Raw genomic sequence first — 18,315 nt, 5'->3', positions numbered from 1 at the left:
AAGTGATGCCCCCACCTGAGTGGTTAATTTCAAAATATTGTTTGTCTAACATATTGTTGTCAGTGACAACTGAACAAGAACTTGTAGGAGCAGTTGGCTGTCCAATAATAGCAAATTTCAAGGCTATGCAAATTGTGCCAGTTCAGCCCCACTCTTTTCTCTATTATCATATCAATTGAGTCAGTTCATAGTAGACAAAGCAAGGTTATGGGAACCACCTAGAGCATCATGCACCATTTAACATCAATGCAGCATACATGAACATCTGCAACTTCAGTCTTATTAACAGAGGATAGAATAGAAGGCAATAAACAGCTTTCTTCATCATTTAATTGCAAAATAGTATTTCCTAATGTGTGCATTGTTTATCAACAGGAACTTCATCAATAATTGTATAATTATGGTTGCCTAGATTGCAGTGCTCTCATGCATCTTGTCATTTTTTACAGAAGTCTAAATTTGAACACATGATTTAAGACTAATAATATAAGTCCTTTGAAATGTGACTTACATAATACAGATATTTTGTATAGCGGGAGAATGGCAGTTTATGATTCCTCAGTCACTTTGAGGATTAAGTTAACACAGAGAAAAGAAAGAAAGGCAGCAAAAAATGAGAGGAAGCCACTAGTTAGATTCAAACACAGACCCATTGAGCACAAGAGTAGGTTATGTTCTTTAGAATTAATCACAAGTAATTAGATGTTTGCTTTAGGCCAAAACTGGGCTGAATTAAAACACGATTATTATGCTGAAGTCTTCTCCTCAATCTCTCTATTTAAAGAGAGAAAATGGCAGAAAATTACGAGTATAGTAAGGTATGGTGGCCAAAGTTAGAAATTCCAAATGCAAAGGAAAGTCTTGACATACCTGTTCATTCAGCCTTTACCTCTGTTGCTTTTTTAAAGCCTCATAATGCCATTACTCCTTACTAGAAAAATGTTAGCATTTACAGTAAACAGCCACGTACATTCTTCAAGCTCTGTGGCAGCAGAGTTCCTTTTCAGCCTACAGTGCAAAATATCCAAGAAAAATGAAGGAAACTAATATAAGCTCAGTAACAGTTATTGGTATGATCAGTGGGAGTTGTCTCACAGTAGATCAGGAATAGGAAAATATGAAAAACAATGGGTACATCTAAAACAAGTAAAGCAAGAGGGCTGTTCTGAAAAGCTTATCTCATTTAAACATGAAGATCTCATATTTTTATTTAAATTCATTTTATAAATTATATACATAATATGCATATGTACATATACATATGTATGTATGTGTGTATATATAGTAAAACCTTGGATTGCAAGTAACTTGTTCTACATGTGTTCTGCAAGATGAGCAAACATTTCTATTAAATCTTAACTTGATAAACAAGCAGTGTCTTGCAATATAAGTAGTACATGACACCAAACATCACATGATCACAACTGAGCCAATGGGTCTTGAAATTCACTTTGATATACAAGTGCTTTAGATTACAAGCATGTTTCTGGAATGAATTATGCTTACAAACCAAGGTTTGCATCTATATATATACACACAAACACACACACACACACACACACACACACACACACATTTTTTTTTTAGAGAGAAAGAGTGCGAGCCAGGGAAAGGGACAGAGGGAGATAGAAAATCTTAAGCAGGCTCCATGTTCAGCGTGGAGCCCAACATAGGGCTCAATCCCACAACCCTGAGATCATGACCTGAGCCAAAATCAAGATTCAGACACTCAACTGCCTGAGCCACCCAGGCACCCTAAATTTATTTTATATTTAAGGAAAATCTGAGGCCTGTTCATGAAATCGTATTTGAAATACTTTTTTTAGGATTTTATTTTTAAGTAATCTCTACACCCAACATGGGGCTTGAACTTAGAACCCCAAGATCAAGAGTCACATGCTCCACTGACTGTGGCAGCCAGGCAACCCCCGAAATACTTTTAATTGGTGATTAAGATTCTTCTACCTCACAGAAAATTAAGTCTTAAATTGAGTGAGCCCCATTTGAACTGAGCTGTTTCTTCCCAAATGATCAATATAGTTATTTCCGGGGGGGGGGGGGGGAACAACTCTGGAATTAGAATATTTTCTCCCCCCCCCCCCGATTAGTCTGTATTTATGCCTTTAATAATTCTCCATTGATTTTTCTTGTAGGAAATTTTTCTTCCCTTCTCAGATTTTTTTAAAGATGACAGAAGGAAGTGGGGGGAAAGCTGCTATATAGTAAAGTATCAAAGAGTAGGGGAACATAGTTTTTGCCCCCTTTTTTGTGTTTTTTGGTTATGATGAAACAGAAGCTTTTTTAACGTGATAGTTAACCTATCATTTCCTCTGTCTGAGGGATGCTAAGAACTGGTTTGTTAGAGGAAATAGTTTGACATGTAATTACTTAATATGGTGCTAAAAGACTTTTAAAGTAGTTGCAGCCTTTACTATAAACTTGAAAAAGTTCTTGCACTGTGAAGAATGAGGGTAGAGATTTTATATACATACATATACATATATATGCCTCTCACCTGAATATCTCAGAGAACACATTTCTATAGGTTGGGGCTTTCCTTGCAGTAAATGTCTGCAGTACCAATTCTGACACATATATACCTTTACTTTAAAGAACTTATATGCAAACATTATTCAGGAACCCTTTCTAGGAGCTATGTATCAAAACTGCTATGATAATAACTTTGTCCTAATGAGTCCCAGTCTCTGTTTAGGGAGTAATCGATAAACTACAGATTAATGTTCCATAATTCACATTACAATGCACATGTAATTATTTTGAGGTGATGCAAACTCTGTGCATTTAATTTACAGCTGTAATTAAGTACACTCATTTGACACTAATTAGGTGAGCCTAGAAGGATCATAGGTTTGTGTATTTAATTATCGAAGTATAATCAGCAACCAGTTTTTGAAAAGCTTTCCTAACTTGAGCTCAACACCGAGCTTTGACCACAACTTTATCTTATCTTCTTGGACCTTCAGCATACTAAAATGCGTTATGAATTGTGGAGCATCTATTTGGTAAGTTAGTTTTTTGGTAATTATATTTGTAATTTACCACCTGAAAAAAAAAAGGGCTTTAAGAATGCAGAAGTTCTAGATCTGACAAAACTGCCCATCAGAAGTGAAAGTAAAAATTAAGACATTTCCAGTTAAACAAAAGCTAAAGGAGTTCAGTACTAGTAGACCTGCCCCATGAGAAATTAATGAAGAGAACCCTTCAGGCTGAAATGAAAGAATGCTAAACAGTCACTCACAACTATATGAAGAAATAAAGAACTCCACTAAAGGAAACTACCCTGGTAAATGTAATAGCCAGTGTTAATGTATTTTTGGTTTATAACTCCTCTTTTTTTTTTCAAGTTTATTTATTTATTTTGCAAGAGAATAAACATGAACACAAGCAGGGGAGGGGCAGAAAGAGAGGGAGTGAGAAAGAATCCCAAGCAGGGTCTGTCATGCATGGAGCCCAGTGCAGGGCTCGATCCTACAAGCCATGAGATCATGACCTGAACCAACATCAAGAGATGGACACTTAACCAACCAAGCCACTCAGGTGCCCCTGTAACTCCTCTTTTATTTCATACATGATTTAAAAGATAAATACATTAAATAGTAATTATAAATATATGTTAATTGGCACATCTGTATAGAGATATAATTTATAACAACATAAGTGGGGAAGGAGCTATAAAGGAAAAAAACATTTTGTATGCTGTTGGAGCTAAGTTGGTATCAATTCAAAGTAGACTGTTAGATACTTAGGATGTTAGTTTTAATCCCATGGTATTCACTAAGAAAATATCTAACGAATACAGAAGTTTTCTCTGTTTTGTTAAAATAGTATATGAATAGAATACAGTTTATTAGAAAATGTACTTGAATGCTGCCTTAGAATTAAATTCTACTGTCAATCACCGAGTATTTTTTGAGTACTTAAAAGAATGGGCTTTCTTCTAGCTTTTAATAATTGTCCCCATTTCTTCCCACTATATGTATAAATGTAAACAAGAACGAAGAGTTATCTGCTATCTCGAGTAACTTCCTAGTGTTGGGATATGCTAGATTAAGTGTTCACATTGTCATATTTTCCAGCCACATGTATGCTGTAAGGAACATGAAAGCTTGTGCTCATGATTCCCTGAAGGGATAAAAGATGTTTCTCTCTCTGTTCTTTAAAACCAAGACACCTGGCTGTAAAAGAAATAGAAGCCACCTGTGTGGTCAAGTATATGTTTCCTTCACTCTCAAAAATATTTAGGGTACTACCATCACTATCAGAAAATGTGAACCTTACCCTCAGACTCTCAAATTCTGGGCTTTGGGAATGAGCTAACCATAACATGGTTGTTGTTTTTTTTCCCCCTTTCCTTAGCAGCCACTATAGTAAAATAAAAAGTAGTTACAGATACTTTCATTGTGCATTACAGCTCACATAGAATATTTACCTGTATTATCTAAAATGAGGGGGAGGGGCGCCTGGGTGGCTCAGTCGGTTAAGCGTCCGACTTCGGCTCAGGTCACGATCTCACGGTCCGTGAGTTCGAGCCCCGCGTCAGGCTCTGGGCTGATGGCTCAGAGCCTGGAGCCTGCTTCCGATTCTGTGCCTCCCTCTCTCTCTCTGCCCCTCCCCCGTTCATGCTCTGTCTCTCTCTGTCTCAAAAATAAATAAACGTTAAAAAAATTAAAAATAAATAAAAAATAAAAAAAAAAAAATAAAATGAGGGGGAGAGGAGAAAATGGGTGATAGACATTGAGGAGGGCACTTGTTGGGATGAGCACTGGGTGTTATATGTAACCGATGAATCATGGGAATTTACTCCCAAAACCAAGAGCACACTGTATACACTGTATGTTAGCCAACTTAACAATAAATTATATTCAAAAAAAAAAAAAAAGAAAGAAAGAAAAGAAAAGAGAAAATGAGGTAGTAAAACAGATGAGCAAATTGGTATCTGACCTGTGAGGCTGTTATTGCTTCTTTTACTTCTTTGGGGCTACTAGACTTTGTTCTTTTCAAAGAATTAACTAGCACAGCACAGATTTCTTCTGCCCAGATGTAATCAACATCAAAACTTCATATACCACACAATTAACGACACCAGCCTTGCTGCACTGACTTCTGCCTGACCAATTTGTACATTGTCTCTGGGTCATCTAAGAAAGTATAAATAGTATTTGTCATCTATGAACAGGCCAAATCTAGCAGGTGCCACTTACTAGAGTATAATCAGCTATGTGTTATAATAGCTATATTTGTATAATGTGGTGTTACTAAATTGAATTGTCTGCCACTTTCTCCCAGTCTGAGAAACAAAGATACTGATTCTTGTATTTGATGGAAGAACTCTTAGTAGTTCAGTATAACTAGCAAAGTGTAAAGACTTGACACCTAATGGCTTCTCTTCTCTCTGAGGGTGAGAATTATTTGGTGACTTGAGAAAACATTTAAAATAATACTTTCGGGAGGGAAATGGAAGCACCAGCTAAGGATCATTAGTAGGACCAATTCTGAGGAATTAGCAGTAATTGGCACAGTGTTTGCATGACAAATACTGTCTTGCTTTGACACGGGGTCTTTATAATTTTTTAAATAGGGTTATGCAATTCGTCCTAATCTCCTGACGGCCATGTGTATGACCCTTAAACTATTCCTGCAACTTTTTAAAAATCTGATGCTGAAACTTCTATTCATAAAAAACGATGAGGAAGGAACACAACCAACCTTTAAAAGCATTGTAAAATATGGTACTTGAGAGGGTTTTTTTAAAAACAGGTAATTAACCATACGTTTACACATTTTAATCTACTTTTAAGTGCAAGAGAGATTGGCAAATGACTCAATAAAGGAAAGTATTCTGTTTAAATTGGGTAAAATGGTTGTTTACTGGTGTTTATCTCTATACGGCAAGTAGTCAAGTTATCTGTGATTCCAATTTAGTTTATTGGACAATAGTACTCATCACTTTTATCTGTGTTTGTCAGGGCACCCATTGAAATTGACTCCATACTTTGGGAAACTTTAACTTAATTGTACAGTATAGAATATTTTAAAAATCTCTTTCTTTCGGCATAAACCTATGACATTACCTTGAAGCATTATCATCCCTGCAAACCAGATTGCACTAAACATCAGCATTGCTTTCTTGCTCTAAGATTTCTTGCTCTAAGATTTTTTTCTAAGATAAAAAGGCAACAGTGGTCCCCTCATATCTGATGCACCTTTTCCTTTGTAAACTTCATAAAATAATTGCCATTGTGATTATCAACAATTCAAACAGAAATCTTACTGATGGGAAGTCCATAATTAGAAGTAGTGGCATCAATAGCTTTTCCTTTAATAACAGAGAACAACTTTGCATATGCATATTGTTTTGAAAATCTTTAGTTTTGTATTCTGAGAGAAATGCATGACATTAAAGAGTACATTTAGAATATCAATAATGTTCTATATCTTCCTACTGCAATGATTAGGACTAAACCCCCCCCCCCCCCCCCCACACACACACACAATAAGAAAGCCGTTGATGTTTGGTCACTCAGTTTTTTTCATAACCATGATACCTTGGTTCAATTATGTAACATATGCTTATTCCTGTTCTTCTAGTTTTAAGAGCCTATGGTTTCTTTATAAGGAAGGATCACATATATATAGATGTTGGTTGGTAGCTTCATGAGGTGAACCCCACCCATGTCACTGTGATCCATTTGATTGCCCAGGTTTGTTCCCATCTAAGAGTTAACTCCCAAGTCCCCATATCAGAACCTTCTATATTTAGAGAGGATCTGAACCTAGGTTTATTGAATAATAAAAGCATCTTCATTTCAGAATGATGAGAAGCAACTTGCTTGAAGGTGCCAATCATATATTTTTATTATTTCTCCTAGGATATCTTCAGCACAATTAGATCTGGAAAGGTTTTTAGAACAAGTTGTGCCGTGTTGAATTTTTGTACTATTAAAATAGCATATTACCTCTGATTTTCAAGTAGTTGTTTGACTTCCTTTCATACAAGCATTTAGAATGCTAGATTAAATCCTTATAACTCTAGAAAGCAGGGTCATGGACAACTAGAACCCTTAGTTTACTTGGTTCACTAAACTAACCTAGAGAAGTATGTTATAATTATATGACACTTATTCAGAATCATTCAGAAAAAAATATAGTGTGTTCATACCCTACTACATGAAAAAGAAGCCAGTCTTAAGGAAGTTAAAATCTAGTAGAAATTTGTTCAGTAATAAATGCTTATTGAACACCTGTGCACTAGGTATAGAACTAAGAGCTGGACTATGATTAAGTCATGATTCCTACCCACAAAGAGCTCATAGTTTCGTAGAGAAAATGCTTCCAAATAAGTAAAACTATAAATGTGATAAGTCTTTTCTTAGAGGTATGTGAAGCTTATAAGTGATGGCATAAAAGAGGAAGGAGTCAGGGGCACCTGGGTGGCTCAGTCGGTTAAGCGGCCGACTTCAGCTCAGGTCATGATCTCGCGGTCCGTGAGTTCGAGCCCCGGGTCAGGCTCTGTGCTGACAGCTCAGAGCCTGGAGCCTGTTTCAGATTCTGTGTCTCCCTCTCTGTAACCCTCCCCTGTTCATGCTCTGTCTCTCCCTGTCTCAAAAATAAATAAAACGTTAAAAAAAAATTTAAAAAAAAAAAAAAAAAAAGAGGAAGGAGTCAGCTCTGCTTCTAAGCAGAACCCTCAGAAGGCAGGGACTACATCCAAGAAGACAGTCTTATCTAGTATTTGGGCTGATAGTAAAAGACAATCTGTGCAATAAACCTGGTATGTACACAGGTATAAAAAAAAAAAAGCATGACACACTTAAAAAATATGAGTATGACAGAGGAGCAATCACAGCTCAGGAAATGGCAAAAGATGAGGTTTAAACAGTAGGCTCGATTCATTCATGTCCTAGAGTTAAGACTTCAATAAAGAACCATCAAAGTGTTTTTAACACAGTAACATGATCAGATTTGTACCCATGAAAAATCAATCAATCTGAACAGATATTTACTGAGCACCTATTACGTGCAAAGCATAGTTCCAGGTGCTAGCAATCGTCAAAGTGACTTTCCTGTATCCCTTTTTACCTAAGTTAGCCAAGGTTTGTGCCAGGAACCCTAGCTTCTTCCCTGGGTATTACTGATTGAATCAAGGCTAGGAACCTCAACAAGGTTAGACAGTCTATAGATAGCCAGTGACCTATGAGCTAAGCCAGCAGAGGAAACCAGTTTTTATAGATACAGAGAATGGAGCAAATGCATAGAAAGAAGCAGAGAGAGAACAGGTTGAAATGAACTGCTTTATGTAAGGTTAAAGAGATATGCTTTACTAAAGTGCCTGGGTGGCTCAGTCAGTTAAGCATCTGACTTCGGCTCAGGTCATGATCTCACAGTTCATGGATTCGAGTCCAGTGTCAGGCTCTGTGCTGACAGCTCGGAGCCTGGAGCCTGCTTCAGATTCTGTGTCTCCCTGTCTCTCTCTGCCCCTCCCCTGCTCGTACTCTCTCTCGCTCAAAAATAAATAAACATTAAAAAAAAAATTTTTAAGGGATATGCTTCATGTAGTGAACCTGTTAAAGGTATCAGAAACCTCTTAAAGAAAAAAAGTATATGTATATACACATATGTATATACATTAATATACACACATACGTCAAACATAAAATTTTAAAGCACTAATTTCATTTATCATTGTTTTCTCCATTACTTTTCTATGGAAAACTATGTTCATATTCAAAGCAAACACTCCTGTACTCTCTTACCTATCTATATTCAGCACTGAAGATTTTAACAGGCATTTAATTGAAACGTTTGTAGAAAATTCAAAGAAAACTTGAACAAACTGAGAGGCTTTACTGCAAATAATGATAGTAGTGCTCCATGTCAAAACCAGGCTTTCAGTAGCAGCAATTTTAAGTGTAATCTGCATCTCCTGTACCCAAAAGTCTTATTTTAAGATTAATAATATTCTTGTCCATGTATTCATTAGATGCTTACTATGTGCCAGCTTTTGCTTTAAGTGCTTTGCATGTATTAACTGAGTTAGCCTCATAAAAACCCTATGAGAAAGGTACCTGGGTGGCTCAGTTGGTTAAGCATCTCAGCTCAGATCTTGATCTCAGGGTTGTGAGTTCGAGCTCCATGTTCAGCTCTGCACTAGGCATGAAGCCTACATCAAAACAAAACAAAACAAAACAAAACAAAACAAAAAACTATGAGATAATTACTGTTATTGTCCCTATTTTACACATGAGAAAATTGAGGCATAGAGAGTTTGACTTGGTTATAAGCTAGTAAATGGGACTTTACTAGTAATTGAGAATATGAACCCCAGCAGTCTGATTTATATTCTTAATACAATATTATACTGCCTCTGTTCTCTGTGGAGTATTTATCTACTTAATTTGGTAAAATTCAGTTATCAGTACAAGGCTTAGAAAGGGAATTTAAATGTCAGTTAACTGCTGTATAATGTGTAATCAAAATGTGGGTGTTTTTTTTTTTTCCATGATCAGCTTTTTTTCAGAAAAAATGATAGCAACATTGCTCAAATGGCAACTTTGGAATCACGTTTTACTTCTTTCTCTTTTTTTTTTTTTTTTTTTTTTTTGCCCAAAGTCCTGCTTTGCCAGAGGACCCTGAGCAGTTGACAACCTCTGTGAGGGTCAATGTCTTCATTTATAAAATCAGGTCAATAATACCTAACTCCTAAGCTTACAGTGAGAAATACATGATACAAAGTATATAAAGCACTTGCTGTAGTACTTGATGAATGTCACTTTGTTTACTCAAAAACCTCAATTGCATCCCATTGTTTGATGTATAAAATCCAAAGGTTTGTCTCCTTAAAGAGGGCTGGACCCCACCCATCTTGCATTATTTCTTTTCCTTATGTAACATACAAACTTCTTTCTTTCTTTCTCTATGTCTTCTGGAATATGTATATCTTTATTTCCTCTCCTCTTCACTATCTACATCTTCAAGACCTAGCTTAAGTTCAGTCTTCTCCATGAATCTTCTCACATTGTTTCTTTCCTTCTTTGAACCCTTGTTTCAGTTATAATAAATATTACATTATATGATACTTCACAAATTCTTTCACATGTGGTAGATTTCTCTTTCCATCTAGATTGTAAGTTCTTTCAGAAGACAGATCATGTCTTAGTATTTTTCCTATATCTCCCCCAAAGGATCTAGCAGAGTATGAGGAGCTCATGGCAAGTGTTCAACAAATAATTGTTACCTGATTGAGGAAAATAAGCTCCTAAGAACACCTTATAAAATTGTGTAGCAATATATAGTGATATGTATTACCTTTACACATATAAACACATAAATAAGAAGGTGAAAACTTAGCGTTTGCATTCTCTATAGCCTCCACAGAGAGATCATAAGCAGTGAAATCTTGGTGTTGTGGTATACAGAAATGAAGAGTATTAAACCATATTTAAGAACAAAAAAAATTTATAGGGCTTTATATTTGACAGGATGCTTTCATAACATTGTTAATACTTAATCCATGTAAGAATCACAGAAAATAGCTAGCACAAGTATTATTCTCATTTTCTAAGTATAGTAAAACTAAGATTAAGTCACGTTATGACTTGTGCAAGGTCTTGAAAAGTAGTGTCATTGAATCTACTCCCAACCTCCACCATTCTGTCCATTCTCTTTTTTTAAATTTTTTTAACGTTTTATTTATTTTTGAGACAGAGAGAGACAGAGCATGAACGGGGGAGGGGCAGAGAGAGAGGGAGACACAGAATCGGAAGCAGGCTCCAGGCTCTGAGCCATCAGCCCAGAGCCCAACGCGGAGCTCGAACTCACGGACTGCGAGATCGTGACCTGAGCTGAAGTCGGACGCTTAACTGACTGAGCCACCCAGGTGTCCCAATTCTGTCCATTCTCTATAAGGCTGCCAGAATAATCATTTTCTAATAATTTTTTTTAAAGTTTATTTATTTATTTTGAGAGCAGGGAGGGGCAGGAGAGGAGAGAGAGAGAGAGAGAGAGAGAAAATCCCAAGTAGGCTCTTCACTGTCAATGCAGAGCCCAAAGTGGGGCTTGAACTCACAGACCACAAGATCATGACTGGAGCAGAAACCAAGAGTCGGTCACTTAACCAGGTTGGACTGAGCCACCCAGGCGCCCCCAGAATAATCTTTTTAAAACAAAGATGGGATCATGTCACTCCCCTGTTTAAAACCTTCCAGTGTTTTCCCATTTTGCATAGAATGATATTCTACCAACCCCCACCACACACACTCACATGCACACATATACACAGCCACACAATCTTGATACCCTCACTATAGTCTGGTTACAGTGGTCTTCTTAACTTTAAACAGGCTTAGCTCACCAAGCTTGTTGCTAGCCCAGAGCCTCTGCTCTTGAATATCTTGCACCTGTATCTTCACAAGGCTGACTCCATCTTGGTATTGAAGCCTCATTTCAAACATCCCCTCTGCAGTGAAGTAACACCCATCTAGATTAATTTGCCCCTCTAGTCATACTTTATCACATCATCCTGTTTTATTTTCTTTATGGCACTTATTATTATCTCAAATTATCTTGTTCATTTTTTTGTTACTTGTATATTGTCTATCCTCACTAGAATGTAGGTCCCATGAGAGCAGGGTTTTTGTCTGACCTATTCACATCTGTATTCCCAGTCTCTGACTGCCTGACACATGATAAGCTCTTAATAAGCATTTGTTGAATAAAGTAGCTGAACCAACACCAGACCAAAACCATGGGTCTTTTGAGACCTAATCCAGTGTTCCTCCAACTATTCCATTTATCCTGCCTTTTGTGAAAGCACTTACACCTTTGGAACTACAATAAGAATTGATATTCAGAATAATGACATTAACATGTGCTGTAGGATTCTCTATTATCAAAGAAAATTTTCATTCAGTTCACTAAACTAAACTAATTAAAGCAGGGATGTCATGGTATATTATTATATTAATACATATAGAAAGATTTCTAACTAAAAATTAGACTTTGTGCTTTTTCTTTAGTTAACCAGGAAATTAAATTAACCCAGCTCTCTTCATTCCCCAAAACTCCTTGTTAATTAGGATTGTTCTATAAATCTCTATTATTAGTAGAATTTGTCATCTGTTTCATTACCCTGTTTATTAGGGCAGTCTGAGCAGGGTGTCTTTGCTCATATCCTGGTATGTGTATCCTAATGAAAAACAAAAGCATTTCCTGGATTCTCACTTTTTTTCCTATTCTTTGACACAGGCATATTTCATGTTCTTTGTATAACAACTTAGTTTTCTTATGTCAGCCCCCTGTAAAAGAAGGAATGAAATTATAGACTTGGCTTTTAAGTACAATAATTAAATTTAGGGTCTGCCTAAAATAAAAGCATTAGTGTTTTGCAACATTGTATGTAATAACAGAAGACTTGAAAAAAAACAACCTAAAAGTCCATCAATAGAGGACTGCTTAAAAAAGTTATAGTATATCCATTCAATGGACTATTATGCAGCAATTTAAAAAAGAAGACATTCTCTGCTTACCAACATAGAAAGATCTCCAAGTGAAAAAACATGATCCAGAGCAGCCTGCATAGTGTGATACGTTTTTGTTTAAGAAGAAAAAAAGAAGAATATGTTTGCTTGTGTATGCATAGAGAAATTCTGGGAGGATATATAGAAAAACAATAACAGGGATAACCAGATTGAAAAGCAATACAATTAGAAACTGGATACATAGGAGATAAGAGGTGAGAAAGAGTTTAATAGCATACCTTTTCATAAATTTATATTTTTTAACTATATGTGTGCATTACCTATTCAAAAGTTTAAATTAAAAAAGGAAGGAAGGAAGGAAGGAAGGAAGGAAGGAAGGAAGGAAGGAAGGAAGAAACACAACTAGAAGTAATATGTGATTCTAGACTGGATCCTGTAGTGGATGAAAAAAATTGGTGTAAAGGACACTAGGACAATTAATAAAATTGGAATATGGAATACAGATTAGATAAAATAACAAGTTTTTTAATTTATTAATTATACTGTGGTTACTTAAAAGAGTATCTTTGTTTTTAGAAATAAACACTGCATTATTAAGAAGTAAAGGGCCTTATATATGCAATTTATGCTCAAATGGCTTGAAAGCATAAATTATATATATATATATATATATATATATATATATATATATATATATATGGAAGGATTGATAAAGAAATTTTGGCAAAATCTTAAAAACTGGTGAACCTGGATAAATGTTCCATGGGAGTTCTCTTTCTCATCAAACTTTTCTGTAAGTTTAAAATTATGTCCAAATGAAAGGTTAATTAAAAACAAGCAAACAAAAATATTAATATTCTCGAAATTACCTCATTATAAGGAATGACCAAGGTAGAGGAACCTCTTTTAAGAATCTTAAGAGTTTTAGTTTCTAACCTAGTTAAACTTTTCACTTCATGGTGAAGATTTTGCCATCACTCTTCTGTTTTTTCCATACCTGGTGATGCTTAGAGACAGTGGCAGAGGTGGTGACTATAGTCCACCTTGAGATTGAAAACACCTCATCCTGCTATATATCTTCAACAGTTACATCTTGCTCACAATTTAGACGTGACATCAAAAAATGTATAACAAAACATGACATTTTAAAATACCTTGAACAAAATTTTCAAAGGATATTATCATGAGGTTGTATGTATACAATGGTAAAAATATATAGTTAATTTACTAGTGGTAAAGCTACAAAAACATGTAATCTAATTGTTTGGCATTGAGTGCCTGAAGTTTTTATTATTTTTTCAGTTAGATATTGTGGCATTTGTATGAACTTGCCATCTCTACTATAATTGACTTAGCATTACAAACATGTGGAGATGTTTTGATTCTAACCAGAGTGTGTTCCTAAGTGATTAGGTAGTGAAGTTTATGTCAAAGTAAAGTGAAAAGTAAATTATTTGTTTATATAAACTGTCCAGAGAATGTTTGAATTTTATTATTTTATATTTTAAGTAAGCTAAATTTCATCGTTCTTAATGAAGGTACCCTGAGGCTCTTATCTAATAAATGACACCAAACAAATCTGATATCAACTGACTTGTTCTTTTCTGTTTCCTGTCTGCTTGGAGAAGCTCATGATTTTGTGGTTTTATAGAAGGAAATCTGGAAAATAGAAATAATAATTATTACATATTAGTAATAATTAATCCTTTTCCTTCTCACTTTAAAAAAGTTTGGAAAGATTTGAGGAGCAATGGCTCTGACTTACCTTTTTTTTTTTTTTTTTTAAATATAAAAAAATGTTGGAGCACCTGAATGGCTCAGTCAGTTGAGCATCCAACTTTGGCTCAGGTCACGATTTCACCACTTCTGAGTTCGAGCCCTGCATAGGGCTCTCTGCTGACAGCTCAGAGCCTGGAGCCTGCTTCAGATTCTGTCTCCCCCTCTCTCTCTGCCCCTCCCCCACTCACACTGTGTCCCTCTCTCTCTCAAAAATAAGTAAAAACATTTTTAAAAGATATAAAAAAATCTTTTGGGGCACTTGGCTGACTCAGTTAGTACAGCATGCAACTCTTTTTCTTGGGGTTGTAAGTTCGAGCCCCCCAAAAGGGCTTTGTTAAAGATTTATTAAAATCTTTAACAAAAAAGTCATAAGATATAAAAAATCACTAAATCTTTTTATTAGTAATTCCATGTAGTATTAATAATATTCTCCCACATATTATATACTTCTAGTTTTTAAAACTTTTCTATCTGAGAATAATTGACACACTGTGTTGCATTAGTTTCAAGTATATAACAGAGTGATTCCACAACTCTATACATTATTCTGTGCTTACCACAAGTGTACCTGCCATCTGTCACCATACAACACTATTCCAGTTACCATTGACTATATTCACAATAGCCAAGATATGAAAGCAACCCTAGTGTCCATAGATATATGAAGGAATAAAGATGTGGTGTGTATGTGTGTATACACACACACACACACACACACACACACACACACACACAATGGAATATTATGAAGCCATAAAAAGAATGAGATCTTACCATTTGCAATGACATAAGTGGACCTAGAAGGTGTTATGCTAAGTGAAATAAGTCAGAGAAAGGCAAATATCATATGATTTCACTTATATGTGAAATCTAAAAACAAAACAAATGAATAAACAAAAAGAAGGATCAGACTTACAAACAAAGAGAACAAACTAGTGGTTGCCAGAGTGGAGGGAGATAGAAGAATGAGCAAAATGGGTGAAAGGAAGTGGGAGATACAGCTTTCCAGTTATTGAATGAATAAGTCGCAGGAATAAAAGGCTCTAATTTATCCTAAGTACTTGATCAGAACTAACAATGTCATTTTTCTACAACTCAGACAGAAAGCTATTTTTTCTACTTCTTCCCACAGCTACTCCAGGCCCATGGCACACCTAAGAAAACTAGGTCCAAGTGAGTCATGTGAATGTCCTGGGCCTCATTAGCTGAATAATGTTCATGCCTATAAGTGTGTCTTAAGATTTAGTGAGGTATTTCATGTGTTCATACAGTAAATTGTCTAGAAGGCTATAGAATAGGTCATGCTAGTAAATACTGTCTAGTTAGTTGTGTGGGGAGTTAAATAGCTCTATAAACTAACTTAGATCATTTCATTTCAAAAAATCAGAATGTACCAACAATATAATTGAACTTAAATATTATTAAACATTGTTTAATCCTTCTTCAGTAATTTAGAACACATTTCAAGGTCTTACACATTTTCAGGGTCATTATTTTGAAAGGAGCTCTCATAATATAACTCTAGATACAGAAGATAATAGAGACTGGACTATATCCGTACCAGTTTATGATAGTTCTTTTACGGTCTTGATATTCTTACATATTTATTTCCATTAATAAGTAGAAAAGGTGAAAAATTCTTTATATTACAAGAAATGAACTCTATGACATCTAAAGATAAAGCATCTCAAGGATCTACACATATATCCTGAAAATAGTTTTCATTTAGAATTTTCAATACTTTAGGGGCACCTGGGTGGCTCAGTCAGTTAAGCATCCAACTGTGGCTCAGGTCATGATCTCATGGTTCATAAGTTCAAGCCCCGCATTGGGCTGTCAGCACAGAGCCCACTTTGGATCCTCTGTTCCCTTCTCTCTCTGCCCCTCTCCCACTTGTGCTGTCTCTCTCAAAAACAAATAAACATCTAAAAAAATTATTTTTCAGTAGTTTAGATCAAGAAGTCATGATTCTTTTTTTTGTTTTTTTTTTAATGTTTTATTTTATTTTTGAGAGAGAGAGAGACATAGCACGAGCAGGGGAGGGGTAGAGAGGGAAGGTTACACAGAATCTGAAGCAGGCTCCAGGCTCTGAGCTGTCAGTACAGAGCCCAATGCAGGGTTTGAACCCATGGACCGTGAGATCATGACCTGAGACTGAGTCAGATCCTAACCAACTGAACTACCAGGCACCCCAGAAGTCATGATTCTTAAGAACAGAGGTCAAAATCTCTCCCATCTTGAGTTAGGTTCTATTCATAATAAAGATTTATCCAACCAAAAATCAATGACTTTTTCAAACAAAGAACTCAAGGAATTATATCTAATTATGGCTTACTTACCATTTGTATGTAATTATTTTAAAATCTATACTCCAGTAATTAATTCTTATATTAATACTTGCATTACCTTAAGTGTTTTATAGACATATTTTATTATTACACAATGTAACCCTATTATAAATGGTAATGGCATCATTAACTTAGCCAATTTTACTTATTTAGTGGCTGTTTGTTCTTACTTTACAGTTGTTAATTCTCTTTATAGTATGACTTGTACTTGGAAGTAATAAAATCAGATTTCTTTATAAATATTTATGGTATAGTCCTTTTGCCTAAATCAGATTGTAGCCCTTTCCTAATTATTTCTAGTAAAGTCTGCTTACTTTTTTTTTCTGCCTTTGTAGCAATATATACTACACACTCCCTAGAAAATTTAATCCTGGATATTTATGCCTTAACTTCTAATTAATCAAAATGTTGTTAACTACCATGTTGTCCTGGTGTTACAAAATGTGGAAAGTTAGTTACTTAAAGAGTTTAAGTAGATGCTTCTGATATGGAGTGTTAGTATCTACAGTCATATGGTCAAAGGGATCACTAAGCGAAGAATCTTCATCTTGAAGATTATCATATCTGAGCTTATCTCTTGTTGAAAGTAACATTAGTACCAGGTAAGAGAAGGCAGACAAAATATGCTTTTTTATTTTTAATGTTTATTTATTTTTGAGAGAGAAACAGAACATGAGCGGGGAGGGGCAGAAAGAGATGGAGACACAGAATCCTAAGCAGCATCCAAGCTCTGAGCTATCAGCGCAGAGCCTGATGCAGGGCTCAAACTCAAACCAGGAGATCATGACATGAGCCAAAGTCAGATATTTAACCAACTAAGCTACCCAGGTGCCCCCAGAACATGCTTTTTGAGATTCTTAGGTTCTTTATTAAGACCCTAAGGTGTTCAATATCTCTTTTTCCTCTCTCTTAGGTGAGAGTGAAGTGTACAAGTCTTTGGCCATATTTGTCCCCATAAGGGATGCAAATTTTGTGATTTCAGAAGTTCAAGCCACCAATAAAAAGCACTATCCAATTTTTTACAGATGTCCTCTGGGCCAAATTTCATCACAAGTAACTCCATTCCACTGTTAAGGGCCAAGTTTAAAGTATTAGGTTACGTTATAGTCAAAACAACCAAGCCCTGGTTCAGACTGCTGTAAGACAAGAACCCATTGCACTGTCCCTTTTGTCCTACCCAAGCACTCAGTGGTAGCTTTCCCTTTTGCTAGTTGACATATAGTTTAAAAGAAATAGGAACTCCTTTGTAAAAAGTAACCAGATTAGGTTATTTGTAATGAGCCCACTAAAATCAGAAATTCTTAACATTGGCGTGAAGTATCATAACGGAATAGTACTTACATTTTTTATTATACCATTGTGATTATCTGTAGAGAAACACCCAAGACTCATTATTTATATATTTTAAATTTACAGCTCTTTAACTGTATCCAAGATTTCACTGCCAAGAATGCAGTCAGGCTTGAAGCTTTATTAGAGATCCATGATCCAATCCTTACAAACACTTTCTTTTGCTCGTAGTTTCTGTTCAAGTATTTATACTGTCCAGAAAGGTACTGCTATGATATACAGTCATTCCCAAAATATGTGAACTACCCAGATATAACACATACAGCATGTATATGCTGAAAAGTACCCCAGAAAAGCATTGTTTACAGATGACTTTGCACCTTGGTTCCCAAGTACTCATG

At 35.6% G+C, this 18,315-nt stretch overlaps 1 protein-coding gene across 6 annotated transcripts in view; it reads left to right on the top strand.

Annotated features, from left to right (window-relative positions):
* Nucleotides 1–18,315, top strand: part of ADK (adenosine kinase) — a 516,864-nt gene that overhangs the window by 458,250 nt on the left and 40,299 nt on the right. The gene's annotated exons all lie outside the window — the stretch shown is intronic.

The sequence above is a fragment of the Panthera onca genome, chromosome D2 (genome assembly GCF_046562875.1).
Source record: "Panthera onca isolate mPanOnc1 chromosome D2, mPanOnc1 haplotype 2, whole genome shotgun sequence".
Lineage (NCBI taxonomy): Eukaryota > Metazoa > Chordata > Mammalia > Carnivora > Felidae > Panthera > Panthera onca.
Note: the sequence above shows the minus strand (reverse complement) of the source record. Positions and strands in the feature narration are given on the sequence as shown.